Source organism: Mauremys mutica, chromosome 4 (genome assembly GCF_020497125.1).
Source record: "Mauremys mutica isolate MM-2020 ecotype Southern chromosome 4, ASM2049712v1, whole genome shotgun sequence".
NCBI lineage: Eukaryota > Metazoa > Chordata > Testudines > Geoemydidae > Mauremys > Mauremys mutica.
In genome coordinates this window covers 110807612-110835574 of record NC_059075.1, presented here as the reverse complement: position 1 = coordinate 110835574, position 27963 = coordinate 110807612, and the positions used below count along the sequence as shown (strand labels likewise).

Sequence of the window (27963 nt, the reverse complement as noted above, 5' to 3'; positions counted from 1 at the left end):
TGTCCGTAACACAAAAAGCTATGATAGCTTTTCAGAGACAATGACCCCTGGTGCCGTCTGTCCCTGTCCCGGCGGGGCATGCTCTTGTCGTGAGGTCTTCGTTCCCTTGAGGCGGAGCAGTGCCTGGAACCCCTGCTTCTCGGCACCCGGAACCCCTGCTTCTCAGCACCCAGCTAGACAATCTGGTGGGGGTCGAAGGGGACTGGTGTGGGCTGCGTGCGGGACGATCACTGTGTGGAGAATAGCGTCGGGAACCTTCCCTTGACCGTGAGCAGTACCGCCCGGGCGGCGACTGTGGGGGTCCGAGCAGTGGCTTGCCTATGGACCGGGGAGCCACTGGCGCCAGTGTGACTGGTACTGGTAGAGATATAACGTCTCGAGCCCCCTGCAGGGCCTCCGGCGTGGAGGGCACCCGAATGTGGCCACTGGCATCGGGGAGGCCGGCTCGGAGTGGGCCGGGCTATTGCGTTTGACTTGAGTCGGAGGCTGCGAGGCTGATGGGGATCGACAGCTGCCCGACATGGGTCTAGTCTCTCCCCCAGTCTTGCTCCGGTGCCTTGGCAGAGAAGACCTCTTCTTCACCTTTTTAGAGGTGGAGGGCACCATTGGTTCGCTGTGCACCAATGCTGCAGTGCTCGGTGTTGACTCGCAGCTGTGTCGAGGTCAGGGCCGACTCCACCAAAATGGCTCAGAGCCTTATGTCCCGCTCCTTCCTGGACTGAGGCTTAAAGGATCTGCAAATTTTGCAGCAATCGCTGGGTGGGTTTCCCCCAGACAGTGTAAAATGTCAGTGTGTGGATCACTCACGGGCATAGGCCGTTTGCAAGTGTCGCACGACTTAAAGCCCGGGGCATGCCCCGACCCGGGCGCACTTAACTATTGTAACTAAACTTTTTCTCTTTTCTTTTTCTCTCTCTTTTTTTTTTTTTACACTACAGGTACTAACTACGAACTAAATGAAATCCAGAGAGAAAACTACAGCAAAGTTGGAGTAGATCAGTTACGAAGCACCTTCACTGGCGGTAAGAAGGAACTGAGGGTGGGGGGAGAGTACAGCACCCCTTATACTGCGCCATAGCGGTGCCACTCCAGGGGTCGCTAGGGGCGCTCCCCTACAGGGACTGCTAAGGGAAAAACTTTCTGGCACCAGTGCACGTGGTGAGCACGCACACCTATTGTGGAATGCACATAAGCAATCACTCAAAGAAGAACATTGTTTCCTAATTAGGAAAGTGGCTGTTTTCAGGGAATGGGGCAAATATATGAAGGAATTATTTTTTTTTTTTGCTAGATCACTTTCCCTGAGAAATAAACAAAATAACTTTCAGTTGCAGTCTCTCAACATTCAAGTGATGATTTTGCTTTTCCCCTCAAGTTTTAAGTTGAAATTAACCATCAGAGAGAAAAAAATAAACATACGTAAAGCATTCCAAAATGAACCATTTAACAATTAAAAAACACCAAATTAATCTGAAGCAAATCCTCCCAGCAGTCGTGACTGTCTTTTTTTTCTTCATTAAGGCTATGTCTACACTACATTTTCGTTGGTAACATTTTTTGTAGGCCAGGGGAGTGAAAAACAACCCCCCTGACCAACAAAAGTCTTACCGACGAAAAGTGCCAATGTGGACAATGCTTTGTCAATGGAAGATGCTCTCCCACCAACAAAGCTAATGCCCCTTGTTGGGGGTGGTTTTATTTTGTCGGCAGCAGAGCTCTCTCCTGCTCACAATGAGCGACTACACTGCTTACCTTACAACAGCACTGTAGTGGCACAGCTAAGCTACTGTAAGGTGCGAAGTGTAGACATAGCCTAAGAAAAAATTGAGAAGACTTGATTTAAAGCAGATTGCGTTTTGCACAGCTATACTGTACTATATGTGAAAGTTAATTAGTAGTTGTCTAGCAGCTCCAATTGTATGATGATTTTTTTTTCAGATTTATAAAATCCACCACCAAACATACTAGGCACAGATATTAACAATAATATAGAACTGACAACAAACTTACAGCAACACATTTCCTTAAAAATTATCTTTGCCCCAATTGCTAAAAATCACTATCAGATCACATGACTACCAAGGACACCAGCTATCAACCTATGCAAATGCTACTGGTACGTTGGTACCATTCCCTTCTTTTATTGAGTCACCTGTTTATATATTTTCTAAATGCTACATTCTAAGTTCTCTGGTGCATGGAATGTCTATTTCTTTGGAAAGTACCTAGTACAATGGAGCCCTATTGCACCACCACAATGCAGATATTATTATTAAGTTCCACTCAACTTTTTGCTGTCTCCTGACTCTATGTACTCTTTCCCCTTCCCCTGAAAACCCCTGGAGAATAGATAGGCCTTATAGTTTTTCCTGAAAGTCAAGAGACTCTGACACTGTCAAGTGAAGGTGGGAAATATTTCCCAGGCGCCTCTTGTTTAAACCAGGGGTTGTCTGCTTGTACACGTTAGCTCTAACTGCCACAATGTCACAAGAGAGGACACAAGCCCATTTAGTCAAAAGAAATTCATAAGCTATGTATACTTTTTTTCTGAAGGACTACAGGTATCCTCCTGGTAACCACATGCTTACTGAGGCAACAAAAATATTACCCGGATAACAATGGTGCAAATCTACAAGTATTGTCACCACTAGGAAAGAGTAGAATGTCCTTTCTTCCGTACAAACTTCACTGACAAAAATACTAGGACATGCTGTAATTAGTAAATAAATAAATAAATAATGAAGTCTCTTTTGTCAAGAACGTCCCTAACCTTCACACAAGATGTCAATTTTTAAACAGAATTTAGACTGTTCGGATAAGGCTGTAGGTTAAGAAAGGATTGTGATTATTTCTTTAGTCTTTTCTTCCTCTTTCCTTCCCTCACTTTCCTTGCTAGAGTTTTCTAAATTCACATACCTTTTATCTGCATCCTCCCCTCCACCCATGCAGGATGACAGATCCTGGTCAGGTCATGAAATCCAGGATTTGTGTGGAAGGAGAGAAGAAGAGGACAATACTGAAGTCTGGGGTCAAGCTGACACCGTCAGGAAAGCCTCATTATTTGCTCCTTTATAGGAGCTTACTTCCATTATACAGATCACTGCACCTCACCACAGCTATCCTGTAGTCAGGGCCAGCTCAAACTATCAAATCCATTTCTGAATCACAATGTCAGAACACAGCTCTGTGAATCAATGCAAAGCCAGAACTTATTCCACAGGCAATCAAAGCACTTCCAGCTCCGACCAGCCAGGACAGCAATACCTCCACAAGCCTGGGGTCAGGACTGGCTCAAGACCAAGATTTTCAACATGAAATATGTATTTCTTCTGGAGACTAGGAATAGAAGATCAAAGATTTAAATAATTGATGTCAAATAATAAATAATAAATCTTATCTTCAAAATTAAACATTCATAATGCATAAGTTACTCTTGTTACAAACGTCGACTAAATAGAAGAAAAGAAGCAGAGTCAAAGAGATAACACCTAAAATGACTAAAATATTGCTTCCAAGTTTTTTCTGTAGCAAGTCTGATTGTGTAGGAGGGAGATAATTTGAAACGCTTTGTTATTACATACATTGATACTGCTAACCCAGCAGGTTACACTTTTACCTGAAAGTCATAGCAGCTAGTGCATAACAGTAGCTGACTGCCCAGAACTGTCTTTCCATGCAAGTCATAAAAAGAGTCCTGACAAATTTTTAAAGATGTTAGATCAACTTGCAATGGTTTAAATATTTGTCCTTGTGTTCCAGCTAAATTCAGATTCAAGGAATTGCAGTACATTAGGAAAAAGACATGGTCTAGTAGGCAGCCTCAGAAAGCTCAAGTTCCATTCCCAGAGCAGCCACTGACTGTCAGTGTGGTCTCAGGAATGTCGCATCATCATTTTGCTTCAGTATCCTTATTGGTATAATAAATACAGTAATACTTATCTCATCTCACAGGCTTGCTCAGAATCAACCAGTTAATGTACTAACCAGCTAGCTGGTAAAGTGCTAGTGTAAGAGTAAAATTGTGAACATGCTTAAATGACTTAGGACCCTAAGAACCACTTTCTAAGTAACATAGGCACTTAGGAATTTAAGTCTTATTGATTTCCTATGAGACATAAGCAGTTATAAACATTCTAGCCTGATTATATTACGCTGGTATACTTAAAATTTACCCTAATAAAAAGTTATAGCTAGGAGTTAAATAAAAATTTGTTTCTCTCTAAGCCTTGATCAGATCTCAACATACACTGTATACAGGTATTATATAAGGAATATCTGGGGTTAGAAACTAAACAAAATTAAGATCCGTTAAATATCTGTGGAATAAATCCAGTCATAAATAAAAAAAGCTGGCAGAACTATGCTATTTTCATCACACCCGGTTAGTTTTTTGTCTTCGGATTATTAAAAAAAAAATCAGTATTTTTCTTCTCCCTCAAGACATGCAAAGTGGGGTTAAATTTATTAAGGTGCTATTAGGCACTTGATTTTGTCTCATTGGATCTGAACCCAGGAGAGAATTTTGGAGGTCTTAATGCAGCGTATAGTAGACAGTTTGTGATCACAATTAGGCATTAAAAACAGGGTAGAAAAATATTCCAGACTGACCTATTTTAAGGTTCTGAATTCTTCTGAACTTTTCATTTTTAAAAGCCATTGTACTTGTTTCCAAACCTGAGTCAAAGAGCAGAAATGTTCTCTAGTGGCTAGGGCCGCCCAGAGGATTCAGGGGGCCTGGGGTCTTCGGCGGCGGGGGGCCCCCGCTTCAACGGGGAGTCCTTCTGCCCCGAGGCAGAAGGACCCCCTGCCGCCAATGACCCGGAGCGGAAGAAACTCCAGGGCCCCGGGCCCCGTGAGAGTTTTCTGGGGCCCCCGGAGCGAGTGAAGGACCCCGCTCCAGGGGCCCTGAAAAACTCTCGTGGGGGCCCCTGTGGGGCCTGGAACAAATTGCCCACTTGCCCCCTCCCCCCCGCCCCCGGGCAGCCCTGCTAGTGGCTGTGCAGTCATCATCCTTGATAACTCTTCTAGTTACTTCCTGCATTTCAATCTCTGATCTTAACCCATTTTAAAATCTTAGTCAGTTTGCCCTTTGCTATTGTTACCAGCTGGATCTAATGTGATTGAAAATTAGTGTGGGAGTACCAGTGTATTAGATACACCTGAGCGTATGCTGACTCAGTAACTCTCCTAAGGGCCTCACACATACTGAACAGAATCGGTGACAAAAATGGATCTCTGTGGTATCTCACATAAGATCTCTTGGGGAAAAAGACTAAAGGTCCCATACCACTCTTTGGGACATTCCAGGAAAGTCTGGCAGAACAAATGAAGAGCAGCTTTGTTAACTTACAGACCACAGACATACCAATAAACCTCATGATCAACCGCATCAAAGGCATTCAACAGACGTAAGCAAAAGTCAGACAACACCTTTTCTTCATCCACTGTTAAGACAGAAACCAGCACAAGCAATTCAGTTTCTCCCAAGCAGAGATCTTGGCCCTCACTGACCTGGATTTTAGGAGGCTAAGGAGTCAAAGATATGGCTAGAGTTAACATGCCACATCCCTTCTCAAGAAGGGATCTGATACAGGTTAACAGTTGACAAGACTGTCAGAGTCAAATGATGGTTTAAGCAAGTGCCACATAAAAGCTACAAAGACAGCAGACATCATGCCTTCCCTCTCCACCAATAATGATGTACTTTCATGATGGCCTTCATCAGTCATGTAAGGACATGGATATAACTCACAAAGCCTCTCTTAAGACCCACCAGAATTTCTAAGCAAGACTGTTCAAACATACGGCTAGCTTGCATGGAGAGCTGCGGGCTCTGTTCCATTTCCAGAGTTGGAGAAGTCAATCCAGATCAAAGCCATTATCTGAAAAGTAGCTTGAACACTTAAATGAGAAACTCAACTCACCGACTGAAGCTAGCACAGATTTACAAAGCTGACAGCCACCTGGAACCTGCAGCTGTGCGAGATACTATGGGGAAGGCAAAGTAATATTTCTTCTCCTCCCACATAGCCTCAGTGTAAGACTTGAAAAATTCTGTGTGATACAAACACATTCCCTCTGGCATTTCTGTGACCAGCACTCTAGCTATCACCACTCTTGCTTCATCCATCATGAGTCCCTCTGTAAAATATGACCTATGGGGGCAAAGCCAGTTGAGAAGTTAGTGGAGGATAAAAGAAGTTGCTATACAATCCTGCCACACCAATGAAAGTGATCTGATTGCTGAATAATCTTCCCTCAGCACCATCTAGAATCTCAGTTTCCTTCCACCTCTTGAGGGGAGGCCATTAAACAAGAGCCGGCTTGCCTCTGCAACTATGGTATGCCCAGTCCTCAAATTGCAGGAAGCAACGGCCCAGCTACAACAAGGATGTAACTTTTACTTTCCCCACCTGCAATCTCGTTCCAAATACTAGATATCAAGGGTGACCAACTGTGAGAGTCAAGTCAAAAGCCGTCCAAGACAATCCCATGGTCAATGTGGCAACAACGAAATCCTGAAATACTGATAGTATTTCCTGTCCCAGGGATACTGCTGATGGTTCACTGTATTTGACCCCAACCAACTAGAGTTTTCATTGCTGCTATGCTAAATAAAGTTGAATGAATGTGGTATGTAATAGTTACCAGGACTCATTTGTTTGTTTAAATTTGCAGTTCAACAAAAGGGAATGTCAGTCAGATGTACATAGGAGAAACTTCTATACCCTACATAGAAAGATCATCATACTTCATAGCTCAGGCACGGATTCACAAAGCAGAATAATGTTTCAACAAAGGATTACAAAGTAGACTAATTTTTTTTCTAATCTCACCCCATAGAGTTTACCATCACAGTTAAGAAACCAAATATGTATTTCAATTACCACGGAAGCCTCTTAGCACTCTACACATTATTTAACTCAAAACTATTATCTTATTGATCAAACTGAAAAACCTGAGTTATAAACAAAGTCTGTAGTCTCTTCCCAACTCTTATTAAGAAAAGACATCAACAGACCCTACATATCAAATGCATTCTGTAAAAAAGGGTTTTAAAAAAATATCAACTAGTTTGTGTGTATCTTTAATAAGTGTGCTATTTTATCATTCCCAATATAGCAAGTGGTTTATCTTTATATTAAAGAAATCACAGATTCAATCCCTGACTTGCCCTGCCTTGAGATGATCCTAATTAAGAAAGGTAACTATGCTAAAATGAAAACCTGTGATTGATCAGTATACTCAGTGGGCATCTCCAACATATTATGAGGCTGTAATACTGTATATACTGTTCCGTCTTCCAGGATTGAGTGAAATGGAAAACCAAGAGCACTTTTGCTGCTTTTTCAGTTTGTTTTTCTCACACCGTTTGAAACTAAATTTCTCGCTTCACAGGGGACCCGATTTTGACCTCAGTTAAATGGAGTTATTCTGGATTTATACTAGAATAACTAATATCAGAGTCTGGGCCTTTGGTTTTGAAAAAACAGGATGACGACAAGTCTAGGCAAATGAATGTTAATGTCTCATAAATAATGCAATTCTCATAGCATTGGCACCTTGAAATGCAATTTAGAACAATCTGGAAGGGTTGTAATTCCTCCTCTTTTGGCATGATTTGAATTACAGAGAGGATACGAAGTAATAAAATTATATTAATAGCAAAATATATTTTCAGCCAATGAGAGTGGGAATGCGTGCCTTTTTAAAACTTCCTTCACTGTGGCTGAAAATGTTGCTACTTCAGAACATGGATTTTACATATCTTTACATTTGATTTTAATTAACAAACATCCATTTGGTGGTGATTGGTTTTAAAGAAAAATTCCACAATTTTCCACAAAAAAACAGCTGTACACATTCTCTTTTACTGCTGTGATGCACACAAACATGTTTGTGTATTTTTTTGGTTTGTTTAAAATTTACTTCAGAAGTAATTAAAGTAAAAAATATGGGCATAGGCAGGTGAACATTTGTTAATATTAAGATTCAGTTTTAAAGTAACTGACTATTTCATTCATTTGAAAGAGCTTCCAAAACAATATTCCATTTACACCGAAATGACAACCATCTGAAGCCCAAATTAAAGATAAATGACTGCAACATTTCAATCTCTTTTCTGAAATCAACAGTACTTTTAAATCTCCACTTCAACACAAAATGCTATCTTTCTCCTTTCAGCTACATATAATTATTTCATTATCTTTACTGAAAGCAGCACTAACTGCCTTATTAACTCTAATCTGCAGCTCTTGATCAAAGATATGTAAAGTTACTTGTACGCAAAGAATCTTCAGTTCTCATTTAAAGTTGTTGCTTTACTTAGAAGGATAGCAGGGGACTTTTCTATTTTTAGGATATTTGGGATCTTTCTCCATCTTAAAACTTTGTTAGCCTCTGGGAAATTTGGCAGAGTATTTCCCTCTTTCCACTGTTTAATGCCAGAAGATTTTCTTGCTCCTAAAAATAGATTCATCAGGAGAGAATCTGGTTGAGAATGTTCATATACATATTTACCCTAATTATACTGGGAATAATAAAACTATAGTACATATATGCACCTAAAGTGGTTCAGTAAGTAAATGCTTGGAGCTGCAACATCCCATTTGCAATATTGACTGTGGCTTTATGCCTTATACCTGTGATTAATGTGCATAAGTCTTGTCAAGTATTGTTAGGCCTCAACCTTCCGGAAGTTGTAAGAAGCGAGTACTGTTGAATCCTGCAAGCATAAGCATAATCTATCTAGGAAGCTTCATAGACTGAAAAGAAAACTCTGTAAAGATAAATACAGACTTGTGGTTACTATGCTCTGCAACTAAATACCTCTTTAAGATGATTTGAGCATTTTTGAGTCTAGAAAATTAACCACAATTAGCCGCATAGAGACAAGCTGAGCTGAGCTGAGCACAGTTCATAAGTTCAAAACATCCGCAAATACCACACTAGAACATTTGGCCACCTTGATCAGTTGACCTGTTTTGAAACACGGCCAGCAAATACTGTATAAAGAAGGTGTAAAGACGCAAGTATTTGTGTGTGTGTGTGTTGACCTAAAAGAGATCACTCTTTGTCAGGCTCACATACACCCCCCTAAACCAACGGGACATGCGCTTCACCGACTATCTGTGCCTGGCCAGTGCAGGAACTGGTCGGCTGAAGGTAATGTACCTTTGGAAGAATGCAGGGTAAGGTTTCAGAGTGAAGAAGTCTGGTTATGCTCGAGCTAGTTAATCTTAAGTCTGTATTAACATTATAACTTAATTATTTTAGTAAAGTGTTTTAAAATTGTTTAAGTTGATTAGAGATAGTTGTAGTCAATAGTTGATCAATATATAATAACTGTATACGTTTTTGTGCCTTGCTGGGAACGGGTACAGCGCTGGTGAAGCTAGCAGTTTGTAAACAATAATAGCTTTGCATGTCACTGTGCCTGTCTTCAGTATAAGTTGTCATTCCGTTTATCATAAAAGCCAGTAGAAGTTTATAAGTTTTTAAATAAGTAAGTTGATAGGTAGGGTTAAAATTAGTAAAGTATAGTTTATATCAGTATTGCATATAAATTTATGTTGGTTGGAGATGGTTACAGTACATGTGAAGTTGCTAGGCACATTCTGTCTGTTGCCTTTATAGTCGTAAGTCATTAAAAACCTTTCTTGAGGAAAAATTAGTTGTTTAGTTTCTCTTTTGCGGACACTACTCAGCTTCATTACATCTGTGTTGGGTGGTGGGAAGTAACGATCACCCAGAGCCCCAACAGGGCCCTGATGTGTGCCTCCTCCTTCCATTAATCTCCACAATACCATTCACCAAGGTGTGGAAAAAATCACCTAGAAAATTGTTTAAGACAAAACAAAAGAATTTTTTTTTTTTGCAAAATATTATTCTAAACTAACCGTAATAAACCTGAAGACATGCTCTACAGAAATCCAGTCTAAAAAGCTGTATGAAAAATACAAATGAAAATACAAAGGCTCTCTAGACAAACCAGGCACTAAGATTTAAAGGAACAGAGGACTGAAATATGACACATTTTATTATGGAGTGACCAAACAATGTCCTCTTGACTTTCTATGAATACACCAGTAAGTTGCATGTCTTATTGCTTCATTATAAACCACTGTGTATGGAGAGAAAACCTACACATTTGAATGTAACAAAAGTTTTCCAGCTTTCAAAATAAAAACTGTGTATTAAGATTTTGTTGTGCACTTCAGCAGTATTAGAAAGATTGCACTGTACTAGCCACATTGTACTTGTTCTGTGAATAACTTCAGTCTTCTGAGCTATTAATCTAGGACCTTTCTTGAGCAGTACATTCAATGATGGAGTGAGAAGAAAATGAATTGTCCAGCATTTTGAAAGATTAAATTAGAGCAGATCACTTGGGCCTTACAAACTCTAGTTCTTGCTTTCCCATTCTTCTCACACTAATTTTTCCCCTCTACACCTTCCTCAAACTACCAGTTCCCATCATTAGTCCTCCATCTCTCTTTGTTGTGTTGAATATCTGCTTCTGGAAACAGCATGAACGCCATGATAGGATTAGAAAAGCATCTTTAAGCAGTATTAACATGCCTGTTGTAGTGAAGACACCTGGAAGGTCCTGTCAGAATGATAGTAGCCATGGCATATACCATCCCAAACCTTACTTTCACATGTGCAAGTTCTGATACATGATAATTGTCCAACATTTTCTTACATTTGGTGATAGCTGAGTGCAAGAAAATGCATGGAGACAAGAGTGCAACGACACTTTAAATTATTTCAAAGCATAAGACTATCTGGCCACAGAAATTTCCAAAATGCTAAAAGCTTTTTCTTTCCTAATTACTTCAACATCCCCTCAACTAGACACTAGGTTTTCATGACTCTCCTTCTGGACATGTGGGCTGTTGAAACTCTCTCTGGAGCTCATCCAGGGAGCTCTGAGCAATAGCTTGGAAGTGCCTACTGAGAGCAACAAGACTTTCAGCCCACCAAGGGATTGAGCATAATGTTCCTGCAGTGCTCTATCCCCTACTGGCCCAGGAAGCAAGGGCCTGACCTTGGAATTACAATTAATCCCATATGTGGCAACACAACATGCTTCCTTTATGCAACCAAGAGAAGTTCCTAATGCTTTAAGATGAAATGCATAACTAAGATTAAAACAGGCAAAGTTTTCAAAAATACCTTAAATAAGCCTCTAAAATTGCATATACAATTTTTCACTTCCAAACTATGTTTATGCATATGAAATTAGAGCTAAGTCATTTGAATGTAAGCATTGGTAGGAATTTGCATGCTAAAAGTTGCAGGTACAGTTTTGAAAGTATCTTTCAATATTAGCCTCTACGGTCATCTGCTACATATTAGATTTCTATTCTCTTTTTCACCGGAGAACAAAGATTTTTCTCAAAGGATCAAATAAGTTATTTTCAGGTATTACTGTCTAACTGCAAAAAACAAACAAACAAACAAAAAAGGATTCCAATGAACTAAGCCTGGCAAGGTACTAAACAAGTTCACCATCATATAAAAATCAACTTGTGTAATTAGAACAGAAGAGGGGCTAGGGGCAAGAAAAGCTTTACTTTTCATTACAAACTGCCGTTTCAAAGCCATATGGCAGGGGTACCACCTGGGAATTCTCTCTGCCCACCATGATTAATTGCCACAGCTCCTGCTACAATTATATCTACAGAGACAAGGTAAGAATGACCTTAAGTGGGGAAAGCACAAAAGAGGATGGTATTGTAGCTAGATGTTGAAGGGAAACAGATGGGGCTGTCAGCTATAAAAATATCAGCTTCCCAACCTTAAAGGTAAGAATCTGAACAATTTAAGGAAAACACTGCTTGGTATGGCTTGAAAATTCATATTACAATAATTAAAAGACTGACTGCCCTATCCTTCAGGGTTAGTACCTTGTCACCAAGGCTGTGGGTGGTGGTGGTGTTTGTTTGTTTAATTATAATTGTGTGTATGCATAAGGAGATGGGTTATAATTTGTTCTCCTTTCATTCTCCCTAGTAGCTACTGTCTCAGCAATGTAATCCCTGGTATCACTTAAACACAGGCATTCTATAATAGTGGCACAATATTGCTACTGCTAGTGGAAGCTGTAAGATCTTGATGCATTCCTGCAGCATAGCATAGCTCTAAGTAAGGGACTATCACTGTTAGATGACAGATTCTGTACTTATCACCAAAGAGTCCCTCACATGAGTCAAATCCAAAAGTCACAAAGAGAAACAAAAATCACATCTTCAAAACATTCCAGAAACTAATATTACTGGCATCACAAAGAACCTCTGGTACCTGCAGTGGGAGACTGAACTGGTTCCTCAAAGTGTGATTTCAAGTCAGTAACGGCCAACACTGGCTGCTGCTGCTGTGCCGGTCAGTCAGCTCTTTTCAAAGCCATTAGATTGAGAGGTGATTAGGTGAATTTTCAGGATTGCTCATTTTGACTGAGTGCTTGTGAAACTTTGATATAGGACAAGAAACCAAGAGAATAAAGTGATGGTGGTGACATATGATCAGCAGCTAGAGACTGGAGAAACATACTAGAAGGAGCACAACAGATTTTATTAAGGTGTTTATCTAGGTATTTGCCAGTCTGAGAAAAGGGAGATGATGTCTGTCCCTGGACTACTTGGGTAAGTAACAGAAAGTGAAACACGTTGCTACTTGGTTTGGGTTACAGGGAAAGAAGAGGGTTTTTTTTCATTGAAATCAGACAATCTACTTATTGGTCTTATTCATTTTCTTGACATGAAACAGATTTCAATTACAATTGGGGTCCTAACCCTTTTTGTTTGGTCTGCTGACAGAAAAGCTGCATTGTAACAATAGTAGGAATGTCGCTAATTATAAGTCTCATTTGCGATCAAATACAATTAAGTAGCACTAATTATTTGCTGTGTAACAGCTAAAGTGTGGAAGAGGGTAACCAACCTCTATAATAACCTAATTAATAGATCTGATTGGCATGCATTGTACCTCCATGAATATAACTGAACCTCACATACTCATAATTGGATCTGACTGGCTACCCAGTTTTTAAACTGGAGGGTAAAACCCTCATTGTCACTACTAAGTTATTCTAAGGATGTCTCCAAATGAGAACACAATGGGAAGTTCTCAGCTCAGGATTATCTCCCCAAAGAATTCATACTTTTCAGATAATTACACAGTATTTCACATCTCCAAAGGGTTTTACAAACATTAATTTGGAGAGGGATGTGCAATAAGATTAAAATAAAACAGCCATTTGGAAGAAGTTACTCACCTTGTGTAGCAATGATGATCTTCGAGATGTGTCCCCCTATGGGTGACTCCACTGTAGTTGCGCTTGCATCGCTGTGCTGCTGATTGGAGAACTTCAGTAGCAGTGTCTGTTAGACTCACAAATCTCTCCTCATGCCCCGCCACGAGGCCAGCCAGAGCTTGTGGGCTAACCCTCCGCAGTTCCTTCTCTACCGCAGAGTCATTGACAAGAGCTCGGAAGTATTGTGGAGGAGGGTGGACTATGAAGCACCCATAAGGACACATGTCAAAGAGCCATCGTTACTGCACAAGGTGAGCAACTTCTTCCTGGAGTGGTGTCCCTATGTATGCTCCACTGTAGGTGACTCCCAAGCAGTACCTACCACTCCAAGAAGAAGAATGACAGATGATAGCACTGTGAAGCCAAAGATGAGATCAGAGGCAGAGTCCCCAGTGATGGCTTAATGTTCTGCGAAGGTATGGACTGATGCCAATGTCACCACTCTACAGATTTCTGAGATAGGGACATTCTTGAAGAAGGCAAGGGATGAGGAGATCGATCTTGTGGAGTATGTATTAATAGTATCTGGAGGGGTCCTACTGTGAACTTGGTAACACTGTCTAATGCAGTTCGAGACCCACTTGGAGAGTCTCTGGGCTGATATTGCTGAGCCCTTGGATCTCTCTGCAAGGGGAAGGAAAATAACCAAATCCGAAACCTGGACCATTTTTGCAGATATATACATCATGTTGAGGACTTTCTACTGTATAATATCTCTTGTATCTCCTTCAAAACAGGAGCTTTCTAGGTGTTGGAACCAAGAAGGAGCCATGCTTTGAGGCAGAGAATCCCCAGGTTGGGATGTAGAGTATGTCCGCTGTTCTGCGAAAGTAGGTATGGAGTGACTGGGAGAGGGATCGACGTTGTGAGCTGTGACAGGCAGTGCTGGTGCAAGAATGTTTCGCGCCCAAGGCGAAACTTCCACCTTGCACCCTCGCCTCCCCCGCAGCAGCTCCCCCCCTCCGCCCTGAGGTGCCCCCCCGCGGCAGCTCCCCACCCCCCTCCGCCCTAAGGCACCCCCCCACCCCAGCTCCGCGCACGAGCACCCCGTCGCTGCTTCTTCCGCCTCCCAGGCTTGCGGCGCCTAAGATGATTGGCGCCGCAAGCCTGGGAGGCGGGAGAAGTGAAGCAGCCACGGCATGCTCAGGGAGGAGGCGGGGCAGAGGTGAGCTGGGGCGGGGAGTTCCCCTGGGTGCCGCCCCCCCCCCACTTGCTGCAGGTGGCCCTCCCTATGCTCCCCTGCCCCAGCTCCCTCCACCTAAATGCTGGCGGTGACCAGGGCGGCCGAAGATTCGGCTGCCGCGGTCGCTGCTGAAGAAAATGGCGCCCCCCAAATCCCAGCGCCCTAGGTCACCTAAATGGTTGCACCGGCCCTGGTGACAGGTAAGGGTACCAGGTCTCCTTTGGGCAAGTGCAATCAATCAATATGACATGCTCTGTCTCTTTTATTTTCAGCAGGACTTCTGACAGTAGGGGACAGGAAGGAAAGGCATGGAGAAGATCCTCATCCCAGGGGAGGAGTGCATCGCCCAGAAAAAATTGTTGTCCTATCCCCACTCTGCAGCAGTAGCAAGGACATTTCCTGTTCAGGTAAGTGGTGAACAAGCTGTGGTCGGTATTCCACACCACCAGAATAGATCGTCAAGTACTACTGGGTCTGGCTCCCACTCATGGTCGTGTGGAATCTGCGACTGAGACTGTCTGCTATGGATTTTTGTGCACCCAGGAGGTAGGCTACTGACAGTGTGATGTCATGGGAGATGCACCAGTTCCATATTCTCATAGTCTCTGCACAGAGGGAGGGCGACCTGGCTCCTCCTTGTCGATTTATGTACTACATACATGCTATGCTGTCTGTTAGGACTCTCGTGTGCTATCCTCTCATCAGCAGAAGGAAGTGAGCGCAAGCAATCCCGATCGCCCTGAGTTAGAGGAAGTTGATGTAACTAGATCTCTCTGTGGGTGACTACTTGCCATGTGTCATCAGGTCGTTTAGCTGTATATCCCATTCTATGAGCGATGCATCAGTGGTGAGAAGCAAGGATGGGGGAAGGGGTGTTGTGAGAAGGGGGTCCCTTTGCAAACATTGGCTGGGTCTTTCCACCAGTCTAAGGAGTTCTTGATCCTGGTGGGTAGTGACAGGGGTTTGTCTAATCTGTCCCTGTTTGGCTGTAAACTGAGCTGAGTCACATCTAGAGGCACCCATGTGATGCCTGGCATGTGGTATTACTGCTATGCCTGCTGCCATATGCCCCAAGAGTTGGAGGCAGTACTGGCTGATATTTGTGGGCTGTTTTGAATGGTCTCTATGAGTGTGGCCAGGTAAAGAAATCTGTATTGAGGTAGAAGACCTCTGGACTGAAACGAGTTGAGGTCGGCCCCTATGAATTCCAGATATTGCACTGGAATGAGGGTTGATTTTTGGCCATTGATCTGTAAGCCCTGGTTTGTAAAAAAGTGCATTGCAGCTTTGGTGACTTGGTGAGCCTCTTGGACAGGTCGGGCTCTAAGGAGGCAATTGTCCAGATAAGGGGAAATCATGATCTCTTGGGAGCATAGGTGTGTGGCCACTACCGAGAGAGCCTTGGAAAATACTCTTGGGGCAAACAATAGCCCAAAGTGGAGTATCCTGTGCTGGTAATGGTCTTGTCCTAGAGTGAATCTGTGAAATTGTGAGTCAGTAGGATTGAAATATGAAAGTAGGCGTCGTGAAGGTTGAGGGCTGAAAACCAGTTTCCCTGTTCCAGCATTGGAATGATTGTTGCTAGAGTGACCATCTTGAATTTCTGAGCTTTGACAAACTTGTTGAGAGCTCTGAGGTCTATATGGGTCTCCAAACTCCCTTCCTCTTGGGTATTAGGAAATAGCAAGCCCTATAGATGTTGATGTACTGGTTCTAAGGCTCCTAACTGGAGAAGACTATCTACCTCTTGTAGTAAACTCTCGTAAGAAGAGGGACAGGGAAGGTTGTTGTGGAGGGGACAGGGAGGTCAAATGGATAGAGTATCTACTGTGAACAATCTCTTGGACCCATCAGTCCGAGGCTGTATATTCCCAGGTGCTGCAGAATGCTGTCAAAAGGTAGCCAAAAGGGTGGATAGCAGTGGTCAGCTGTAGCAGTTTGGGAGGAGTGGTCTATCAATCCCTCAACCAATATGTCAAAACTGGTTTTCGGACGTAGACGCCTAGGATGAGGAAGGCTGTGGGCCAGATGGTTTATGCCTCCAAAATTTATTATTTTTTCCTCGGTGGCTTGTATTAGGGTTGAGCCAGGTATTGAAAGGTATGTGGTTTGTGCTGGGGCTGCAGACTAAACTTCCTCTTTTGTCCTGGTGTATAGATGCCCAGCAAATGGAGAGTGGCTTGAGAATCCTCCAGGGTGTGAAGAGAGCCATCAGTCTTTTCTGTGACGAGTTTTAAAAGGGAAGGTTTTTGATGGTCAACTGTACCTCCTTCTGGAAGCCCGAGAGATGGAGCCATGATGCATGTCACATCACCACTGCCATGGAGATGGAACTGGTTGTTGTTCTGGCTGCATTGAGAGCAGACTGTAGCATTGTTTTTGCTACTGACACTCCCTCCTAAATAATGTCCTTGAATTGGTTGCAGTGTGACTCAGGCAGCTGCTCACTAAAATCATTCAGTTTTGAATAATATATGTAGTCGTATTTCGACATTGGGGCTTGGTAGTTGGCAACTCAAAACTGAAGTTGTGGCCGAAGAGTACGACTTCCTCCGGAAAAGGTCCAAATACTTCCACTCCCTGTCATAGGGAGCAGACCTCATCCTGTGTTGACAGCCATGGCAATTAACAGTGTTCACCATGATGGAGTTGGGTAGAGGGTGGGAGAAGAGGAACTCAGTCTCTCACGCTGGGACATAATATTTTTTGTCTGCCTGCTTGCAAGGTGCCGCCAATGCTGTGGTCTGCCAGATGGTTCTTGCTAGGCCCAGAATGGTCTCGTTAATGGGTAGGGCAATCTTTGAGGAAGAGGATGAATGGAGCATGTCTAGACAATGATCATGGGTATCCTTGACTTCCTCTAGTGGTATTCGGAGAGTGTCTGCCACCCTCTTCAGTAGGTCCTGGAAGAGGCAAAAGTCATCTGCCAGAGATGGCAGGGGAGGCATAACGGCCTCATCTAGGGAGGAGGAGATTATAGTTCTTGGGGTCACTTCTTTCTCAAACATTTATTTTAGAGATTCTGAAGCTCTGGAAGCCGCAGCCAAAGGCGTGTAGCCGAGGGATCTTGGATGGGGCTAGAAGCTCGAGAGGCATGGTGGCGATATACAGCCCAAAGGTCCCAGTATGGCCACTGAGGTGGTGGTGGCATAGAGGTTGGTGGTGGTGCCCATGGGTGTGCATACCAAGATGGTGGTGCTGGTGAGGTCAACTGAGGGCATGCTCATGGACCCTGTTGATATTGGGCATCGTAAGGAGTTTGGGAGGAGTATTGCAATGTCAACTCCTCAAATTTTCTATCTGAGCCCTCACTAGACAGCAGGGGACCATGACAGGACAGCGGGAAAGACTCCTGTGCCAGTCAAAGACTCAGTGCAGAGGTTCTGGCACTGAGAAGAGGAGACTCCAGGATGTCTGATACATGGAGGTCCGTAGAGTGTCGGAATTCTGGTGGTACTGACCAACGCGATGCCGTTAGCAGTACCAGGCAGGATGGAGATCTTGTACGTACCAGTCATTCTGATGCCAACTGAGGCATCAATAATGGTACCAATGTAGGATCGCATACTGGCAATATCTTTTTAGAGGAGTGCTTACTCCTGGTCCTTGTCCCTTGGTGCTGTTGACTCTGTGCCATTGGGTCCATGGGCTCACCAACGGTACCTGCTGCTGAGGACTTCCATGAGCCATAGGTACTGGTCTGAGAAGATCTCGGTGCTGATGGTACCGAACATGCTGGAGAGCATTTGTGGCTACCTCAGGGCTCACTGTGGGGACTTCCCGCTCGCTTTTTTATGATTTGTGAGCGGGCTCAGTGGCTTGTTTCTTCAACCTACAGCCTTTAGATGTTGACAGTTGTGGGGAAGACAGGTAGCTAATGGTGCGGGTCCTGAAAGGGTCGTAGAACCACTTCCATGAAGATAACCTTCTGTCTGAACTCTTTGTCCTTACAAGACCGGGCCAGAGTTGCTGGCAGACACCAGACTTTTGCTGAATGTGGCATTCCCCGAGGCAGCGAATGCACCAGGAGGGCTTGTCTGTGCAAGAGAGGCACTTCTTGAAGCCCAGTGAACCAGGCATACCCCGTCAGTATGTGGGGAAAAAATAAAAAGTGGTTTTTTTTTCGGGGAGAAAAGATAAGAAAACAGGAAAAACTACCACGAGAACTACAATTAAGAACTAGGAGGCTAACTATCTATAGAGATGCGAATTGAAAATAATGGTGGTTCCTGGCCAATGGGAGCTGCAGAGCCAGTGCTCAGGGCGGGGGCAGTGCGCAGAGCTGCCTGCCATGCCTCCGCCTAGGAGCAGCAGGAACAGTTCGCCACTTGTAGGGAGCCGCCCGAGGTGAGCAACCCCCGAATCTGGCACCCTAAAACCCTTCCTGCGCCCCAACCCCCTGCCCCGAGCCCCCTCCCGCACCCAAACTCCCTCCCAGATCCTGGGCCCCATTCCCCCTCCCGCACCCTAACCTCCAGCCCTGCACTCAAACTCCTTCCCTACTTCTTAGTTAACCAGAATTTTTCATTTACTGGCACCCCCCATTCTCCCAACATGCCAGATAAAAAGGCTTTTAATGTATTGGGGAATCATCTTCTGGCAAGAGGTTTTGCAACATTAAGAGCATATTGCTATGACTTGTACCTTCAGCAAATCAATTTTTTACAATTTGAACAGCCACCAAGATTATGTTTTTTCCATAATCAAAAAAATGTTAGCCATGAACAGTTTGTGGGAAACTCAGAAGACTGCCCATATTTGCCAGACACTGAAACACTATCCAGAAAAGAAACAAAATTATTTCTCACCAAGAGCAGACAGACAATTCTTAAATTCCATACCACAGGACACAGTAGGTGTTTCATATGAGCATAACAGCAATAAAAACATAACTTAAAATATATGGTAAGTCAAGTAAAAAGCTAAATAGGAAGCTTAAGTGGTATCTTTAAGTTTGTTTTTAATTCAGAAGCTAGAATTAGCCCTTTTAAAAGTTCCAGCACAAGCAATTCAAAATGTATGCCAACCACTGGAACTTTTTGATGTACTGTCCTGTGTTAACTTCAATCTCAAGCAAGGCAAAAAAACAAACAAAAAAACCCAGTACGATAAATGGCTCCATCTTGGCTCATTTCTTAGGTTCTCCTTTCCCCATCCCCTTAACATTAGCAATTCTCATCAAATGAGACAATGGAACTATGATCAAAAATCATACTTGACATTGGCTTTGAAAATCCACCCCTACAATTTTTCCCACTCTAGAAAGTAACAAACCTATAATTTCTTCCATCCCTGAATAAATGCAGAATTGTTCCGTACAGTATTGTCTATGCTCCTTTGCCAATCTAGTTTAAATGTCTCCAGAGATGGAACTTGTATAAAACTGTTGAACTGTGGCCTGAGGGAATTTTTATTACACACCTTTTCTCTTTCTTAATATCACCACATTAGACCTAGGGAATATGGATATCACATGCTGGATTATGCCCTTCCATACTTGGCATTCAGAGCTGACAAATATTTGTGGTTATGATTCTACAGAATGCTTAAAATACGTACAACTTGGCTAACTGAAGAAATCGTTTGGAAAAGGGTACGACTTCTTGGTAACCTGGTGACAGAATCCATTTTGTCCCAAAGGGGCTCCAGTTTGTCAGAAAAGCAGTTAGAAATACACTGTTAGAAAAATGAAAGGTGTAACAAAGCCGCTCCATAGGACTAAAGAGGTTGCATGGACCCAAAACTCGCAATGGTGCATTATATGGGCAACTGGATCTTCCCATTAATTCTAAGTTTCAGACAGGTGTCTTAGGGAATTTCTGGACAAAGTTGCCTTTTTGTCTCTGAACAAAGTAAATTTTCATTCTGTAATCAAAGCATGTTTGAATTTTTGTTTAATATTTACAAATTTTAAGCAATTCCATATATTGAAATCCATATTACTGTGTTATGTTTTATCTGGGGAAAACACCCATAAGATACATGAAATTTGAAATATTAACTTAAAATCTAAGAGTTATTTTTATAAGAGTACTTAGTGTTCTCACGAGGTTTTTCAAGAGAACAGGTTATAGTAGCTATTGTATGTAACAGCAAGATAATATCTGCTTCTTAGCCTGTTCCTGCACTCATCTGAAAGAAATGGCGATGGGGAAAAAATGATCTCGGCGTTGATCACTTACTAGATGGGCAATATGCTCAGAGAAGCATGTGATTACGAAGAGGCACGGATGAGGAGAAAAACCAGCCCAGAGGCATATTCAAAACAGAGGGAACAGAAAAAAAAGAAAAAGAGAAAGAAAAAGAAAAAAAGATGTGCCCGGAGAAGCACTCTCTTTTGTTCAGTACGAAAGGCAGAACACAGAAGGATGAGAAAATGACATACAAGTAATTCTGGTTGGAAATTTTTCAGAGCTTTAATCACCAATAATACTTCAGAGGTTCATGATTTTCACATTTGTCTATAAAAGGACACATTACTAATGGACTTGTCTCTCAGAACATTTCACAGGGAGGAGAAAAGGATTGTGCAGTCCTAGTTCTGGTCTGATTTTTAAAGCTACTGTCAAAACAAGACATTAAATTAGAGACTGATGTCACTTCAAAAGTTACACCTTATGAGCAAGAGCCTGGAAGAATGTGGCATTGCTCATGCTATGACTGACTCGCCCTCTTGATGTTGAAAGAAGTGAGTTCTCAGATATACAAGTGATCTTTCTGAATGGCCCAGCACTGAAAAATGAACCTGCAGTATTACAACTGTTTCTGGAAGTAGTTAATATGACAGCTTCCATTAGCACAAGCAAACTCAGAATAATTTAACTCCAGCATCTTTTGAACTTAACTAATTGGTTGCTTAAGTAACATTGCCTTCAAAATATGCTTTAGTGTAATCACTGTAGGTGATAAGTACTAGTAACGTTCAGGACTATGTATCCCAGAGCATGATCAAGTGTAATGAACCTTACTGCTGATTTATCACACTAGGTGAAAAAGTCAGTCATTAAAAAATAATTTCCCACTTTCTACAAAATGCAAAGGCTTCATGAGAGGAGAAAATAGCATGAAATACATGATCTTACTGATACCGAAACATCAGTTTATTAATTCAAGATTGTTCTATAAAATTCTCAGATTCAGAAGTGCGAACAAATCATTTGACTAGCTATTACTCAAGCTCTGCTGGGCCAGGTGGAAGCTGGTCCGTAATAATGTTTAGCATTTGACATTATCAAGGCACTTCACAAGGATTATCCAGTTAATCTTTTGAACATCCTACTTTCCAAATGGAGAAAGAGGCAGCGACATTCGGTGACTTTCAAGGTCAGCAGTATACATTCCACTCCCCCTCAAAGTCATCCCTGAGACAGGGGTTGGGACACATACAAAAAAGTGGTTCAGGTGTGATTGATAATCAGTTATGGTGTACTTCTAGCTTCTTCTAGTAAACAGGGTTTGTTTAAACACATTATTTTTAATACCATTGCAACAATGAAAATAATTGGTGGGCAAAGGGGCCTGAAAAGAGCTCCAAACAGTACAACTTTTGATTACTTCCCGACTCATACACCAGTATTACAGAGAAGGTATTATCTTTGTAGATAAGACTGTAGATTTCAACAATTTGTTTCCTTCCATCAAAATGAAATATGGCTTCAGTTTTACAGGTACATTCTATCAGGGAAATTTGAAATATTTGGGGTTAATTAGAGGCGCCTTAACTTTTATTTGCTGTCCCTTCTCAAAAAAGCACTTAACATACCAATCTTAAAACGTGTTATTTTCTGCTAGCCTCAGAGTAGCACCTTTAATTTGTTTTGGTAAGTGTGCTAATTAATTTTTGATCGCATAATCAACTGTACTTCAAAATGTTGCTGTAAGTGTATGCCAATCCCTAGCTGTCTAGTATCGTGTGGAGTATATCATAAGCTCAGAGAGGCAAATGTTCTATACCCTCCCAACCTCTAGCCTATGATGGGTTCCCATAAATACTCCCAGCAAATGATTCCTTTACTAAGGCTGCCAGAAATAAAAGGTGCAAACACCGTAGACACAATTGTTTCAATAAAAAGATACGAGTGCGATAACTCAGCCAATAAAGGCAGCCCAGTCCAGCCCAATAGTATAAAAAGTAATAAGGTCTCAGTGTAAACTCTCCATATCATACTCTTGCCTGAAGGCTGCAGCCCTTTGTATTGTTGCCCCTCTGCCAGCAACAGGATGTGCCTTGGCTCAGCAATTAGGCCCTCCATTTGCAGCTCTGAGGCTGCTTGCTCTTCTGACTTTTTCTACAGACAGTTCACAGGCTACAGCCTTTTGCCTATTTCTTCTGTTAACAAACAGCTTCTGGCTCCCTCTGGAGCCTGGTCCTCTCTGACCTCAGGTTGCACTTTCCTGTAATCTGGAGATTAGGGAGCATTCTGGATGCTGAACATATGTTAGAGACACCTTCAAATGATTGCTCCAAAAACTGAACTACCACCAGTACAGAAACACCTGTATAACATATAGCCCCCACTCAAGATCTTCATTACAAACTGTAGTGACTGCCTCTGCCTCAAATCACTGCATGTCAAGTTAAAACTTCAAGAAGAAAGCTAAGGAAATTCACATACAGAAAACTAAGTTAAAAGAGAACTAAGATTGCAAAGAAATCAGTTGCTCTGAAAAACACACTTTTACAACACCGTAGATACTATAACCTGTTCTCTTGAAAAACCTCGTTTTTGATTGCTAGAAAATTTTAAGTTAAATGTTTTTTTTTCCTAAATCTTTTAAGTCTGGGAGTCAGAGTTTTATTTCTTCAGAAAATCTTAACCCTTCCTCCTTCCCTTTCTTTTTAAAACATGCCCACCATACCTCTCCAACATATTTGATGTCCACATACTTCAACAACATCCCATGCTGAACATACTGATGCTGAAACTATGCTGTCATTATATAAAGAGCCACTTACCTATGGTCTTAGATTACATGGTATTAGATGTTATGAGCGGCTACTCACCAGATCCTCCTCTAACCCATCCCCCTTTATTAGCTGACTACACTAACAGCTTGTCTTTTACATTCCATACACAGTGTGTCCGCACCATCCTTGATTTATGCTTAATGAAGAGGCCACAGGGTTTTGTTTTTTTAAATCACATACTGAACAATCCCCTAACTACTAATCCAGTATAAATCACAATGTCAAGCCTAACCTCTCTATAATTGTTACAAGGACCACTTGAATCATCAATCTCCTGATGTGAACCTCTACTGAATGAGCACATACAGGAGCTCCACCCTAAGGCCAAATGATGGCCCACAGATCAGAATGTATCATTCTCCAAAACATACTGGACAGGTCAGACTTATCTGTATCACAGAGAAGTTAGAGGGGAAAATCAGATTTTGAAAAGTAACCATAGTTGTGTGTGTAACAGATGGCATACACTGTGGTGGGGGCACAGCAAGAAGTTTGAGATTATTTGCAGAGCCTTGTTTTTGAGTTTCTAGACTTTCAGGTCTTTGGTTTTTTGAGAGTTTTTTACTACATTTATAACTGTAAAGGGCATTTCCCAGTAGAGTACAATAATTTTAGACTTTGTTTAGCTCAGAATCTTCTTACAGAACTCATGTGCAAGAAAAAGTGTTTACATACAAAGCCCAATAAGGAGACTTGCGTTTCATTATTTACCTACAGACTCCATCCAGAAAAAAAAAATTCTCTAGCAGTAACAAGTCCTGACTTGGATCAAACAAAAACTCAGTAGGTTCTGTGTAACCTGAGACATAATGATGTGTGTTTGAACTTTCTGACTCTCTCTCCCAGTAATATTCCAATAGGTTTTCAACACAATAAATTAATGACAGAAAGATATAGCTTTTCTTCTTCAGAAGGCAAATATCAAAGAGAAAAGACTTTGTTTGTAGTGAAGGGAACAAGGGAGTATGAATGAAAGTGGTCTTGCACCCATGAAAAGGAAATTCAGTTTCTATTGCAGCAGCCAAGGACACAGCCAAGGGCTGAAACACACTTAGGACCATATTCTGATATGATTGCATCTCCCAATGACTTCAGTGGGAGTTTTATCCCCTTGTTCAAGGGTATAATTTGGCCTAAATGATTAGATATCAACTTCACTATGCAAATAGACCCCAGTTCAGTAAGGGACTTGAGTACATGCTGAATGCTTATTTTGTTGAATTGATGCCTTAAATGAGTATCGACAACATTAACCCTATATAATCATCCAATCACATCCAAAAGGCACGGGTGTCTTTTGGGTCTTCCACAAAAGAATGAAGAGCACTGCACTGCACAACCACTGCAAATATCACAGAGGCCCACTTCTTCACCTTTCCTTTTCCCACTGCTTATTTTAAGCAAATTAAAGGAAGTTCTGAGTCCCACAATCCTAGTTATAATTTTATATCACTTCGTAAATATGTTAGCAAAGCTCTGGGGAGCAGAAGAAAATCTGCCTTAAGCCAAAACAGTTGTAAGTCTTCTAGTTCTAAAAATATTTCCATGACCTATTAAGGTCAAATAACCTTGTGCTTGAAACTCCTGATTTATTATGTTGAATTTCACAAATTACTATTCTTATTGTGTTAAAAAAAAAGTTTGGAAGAACTTTAGAAGATCATTAGGAGATAAGCATGTACTAGGAAATACTGCACTGCTACTGTGATATAATTATTTTGGGTAGGCATTATGTCTAACTCATCTTGAAGAAATGTATACCCTAAAAATAACAGTGCATAGATAGCATCATTATATTTTTAGTAATCCGGGAGGGATTACTAGCCTGCAATCAACCAGAGAAGGAGATCAGAGAGGGCGATTAGAGAAGAGGAAGATGAGGAGAGGCAGATCAGGGAAGGATAAAACAGAGATTTAAAATTATAACAATGTTATAGACTTCAGGATAAATTAAGGAAAGATGAACCAGTTAAAGAGTTTTAAGAATTGACAAAAAAAGATTAGGAATGTTAAGAAATGGAAAATAATTAAAATGCTAATAACTAATGTTATCACTAAAGTAAAAATATTGCTAAGGAACAATTTAGGTCTCCAAATATATTTAAAAGGTATAAAAACAACACAACTTCTCTCTCTTTTGGGTGGGGTTAAAGTGAGACTTGCAAAATTCTACTTCCTTGTCACACTGGCTGAGATTTGTGAGGACAAGAGGAGTGAAATAGCTGTGTCATTATTGTTATTATAAAAGTGGATGAACAGGTTGTGTGCTTGGGCTGGTAGAAGGTTATGATGATTTTACAAGGAATGCATATTGAGAGCACATATCACTAGTCAGGCAATGATCTAGTGTTTACAGCAGGAGCAGCATCAAGACTCTGAAGTTCTATTGCTGGTCACTGACTCCCTTTGTGACCTTAGACAAGTCACTTGCACTACACCTGGGTTCCCCCATTTGTAAAATGGTAATAATTCTGAGCCACATTTTTAAAGAACTTTGGGATTTATATAAAGTAAATGCAACCTTCCAAACATAACTTTGCAAAATCTTCTTAGTTCAAACCTTTTATTCCAATTTATTTTGTGCAGAAACTGCAATTTTACTACGTAGGGAAACTCTGTCAAGGGTTTGGTAGTGATCCTTGCATGATTTAAACCAGATTTTATCCCACACTTGCAGAAGTGCAAGACAAAATAACTTAATGCTCCTTGCAGTTTGCAAATATCATGCTTCTACTTGTTAAAAAAATACTTTGTTACCTACAAAATATTTGCAGCTGAAAATTTTTTGAAAAGAATATTCCACAGTATTAAGTATATTCCATAGTTTATTAATATATATGTCTTTGCATCCATAATGCCTTGGTATCTTGTCATGTTATCAGTTACCTCCTTGAAATTCAAGACAAAATTCAAATGTAAAACAAGATGTTGGACAGAGCACTAAAGTCAAGACACACAGCTTAATGAATGCCAATATCACCAGGTCTCTTCAGAAAGCATCAAAGGAATTGACAGCAAGAAGAATTTGGATGACTTCTTGGGGGACTTAAAGTTTTGCCTTTCTTCTTAAGGATATATTAAAAATTTCACTATTTGAAATCAAATTTAGCCAGCTATCGAACCACAGTAATTATTTTTGTATTTTTTCAAACTTATTAAATTAAAGTTTTAATAAAATGTTAACATACAACACCAGATAGAACTTATTACTTATTCACAATAAGGTTAATATTCAAAGAACCTAGCTAAAGACTGTGACTTGCTGGCTGGGATGCTGTCCCCCTCTGAGTCTGATAAAAAGGGAGACCAAATTGCTAAATATCTATTCCCCTTTTTGGCGTTTCTTTTGTGTAGGTACTTGGTGTGCAAGCTTTTCCATTAGAAGGCCAGTCCATATTTTACTATATCACAATTCCATAGTAGAAATCACATTTGCCCATTAATATGCATTACAGAGTCTTGCCACTAACAATGAAAAGGATATAAATGTGTTGTTCTGTTTAAAATGTAGATCCTGGTCAGTTACAGCGCTGTGACTGGCCTCCGGGAGGTGTCCCACAATGCCTGTTCTTGCCCCTCTGGTCATTGGTTTGAACTGTGCTGCCCTGCTCTTGGGTGACCAATCATGAGCCCCATCCGTTAAATTCCTTGGGAATTTTGAAAGTTCCCTTCCTGTTTGCTCAGTGACATGTGCAGTGGTCTCAGCACATCTTTCCAGGTGACCATGCCTGCTCCATGGACCAGGCGATTCCCCACTTGGAGCAATGCCGAGCTGCTGGACCTCATCAGCATTTGGGGAGAAGAGGCTGCCCAATCCCAGCTGTGCTCCAGCTGTAGGAATTATGATACCTACGGACAGATTTCACGATGCATGACAGAAAGGGGCCATGACCTGGACACACTGCAGTGCAGGGTCAAAGTGAAGGAGCTGTGGAACGCCTACCACAACGTGAAGGAAGCAAACCACTGCTCTGGGTGCTGCACACATGAGCTGCCAGTTCTACAAAAAGCTGAACGTGATACTTGGTGGCAACTGTGGATACTTCGGTGGCTCGCATGCCAGTCGAGAATGGACTGAGCCAGGAGGAGGAAATCGTGGATGTGGAGGGGAAAGGGGACTCAGAGGCAGAGCACAACTTGGAGGTCAGAGATGCATGCAGCCAGGAGCTCTTCTCTACCCTGGAGGAGTCTATCCAGTCACACCTGTTGTAGCTTAACGAAGCGCAGACAGGAGAGGAGGCCCTGGTAAGTGGCTTTGATTATGGGAATTGCTGAAGTGAGGAGTTGGGGGCATGAGGGTTGCAGAAAGCAGGTTTGTGTCTGTATGATGCGCGTACCACCACATGCCTAGTCTGAGTGGTGGAACAGGGTGTTGATTGACTCCCTCACTTCATGGGAATCTGCCTCAGAGATCTCCAGGAAACTCTCATGGAGATACTGGGCAATCCACTGCCGCAGGTTCTCCAGCAGAGCTGCTTTGTTTCTTGACCCATT

General features: G+C 41.8%; 1 protein-coding gene across 1 annotated transcript in view; it reads right to left on the bottom strand.

The window, feature by feature from the left end:
* Window positions 1-27963, bottom strand: part of CHID1 (chitinase domain containing 1) — a 256887-nt gene that overhangs the window by 27046 nt on the left and 201878 nt on the right. The window lies entirely within an intron of this gene.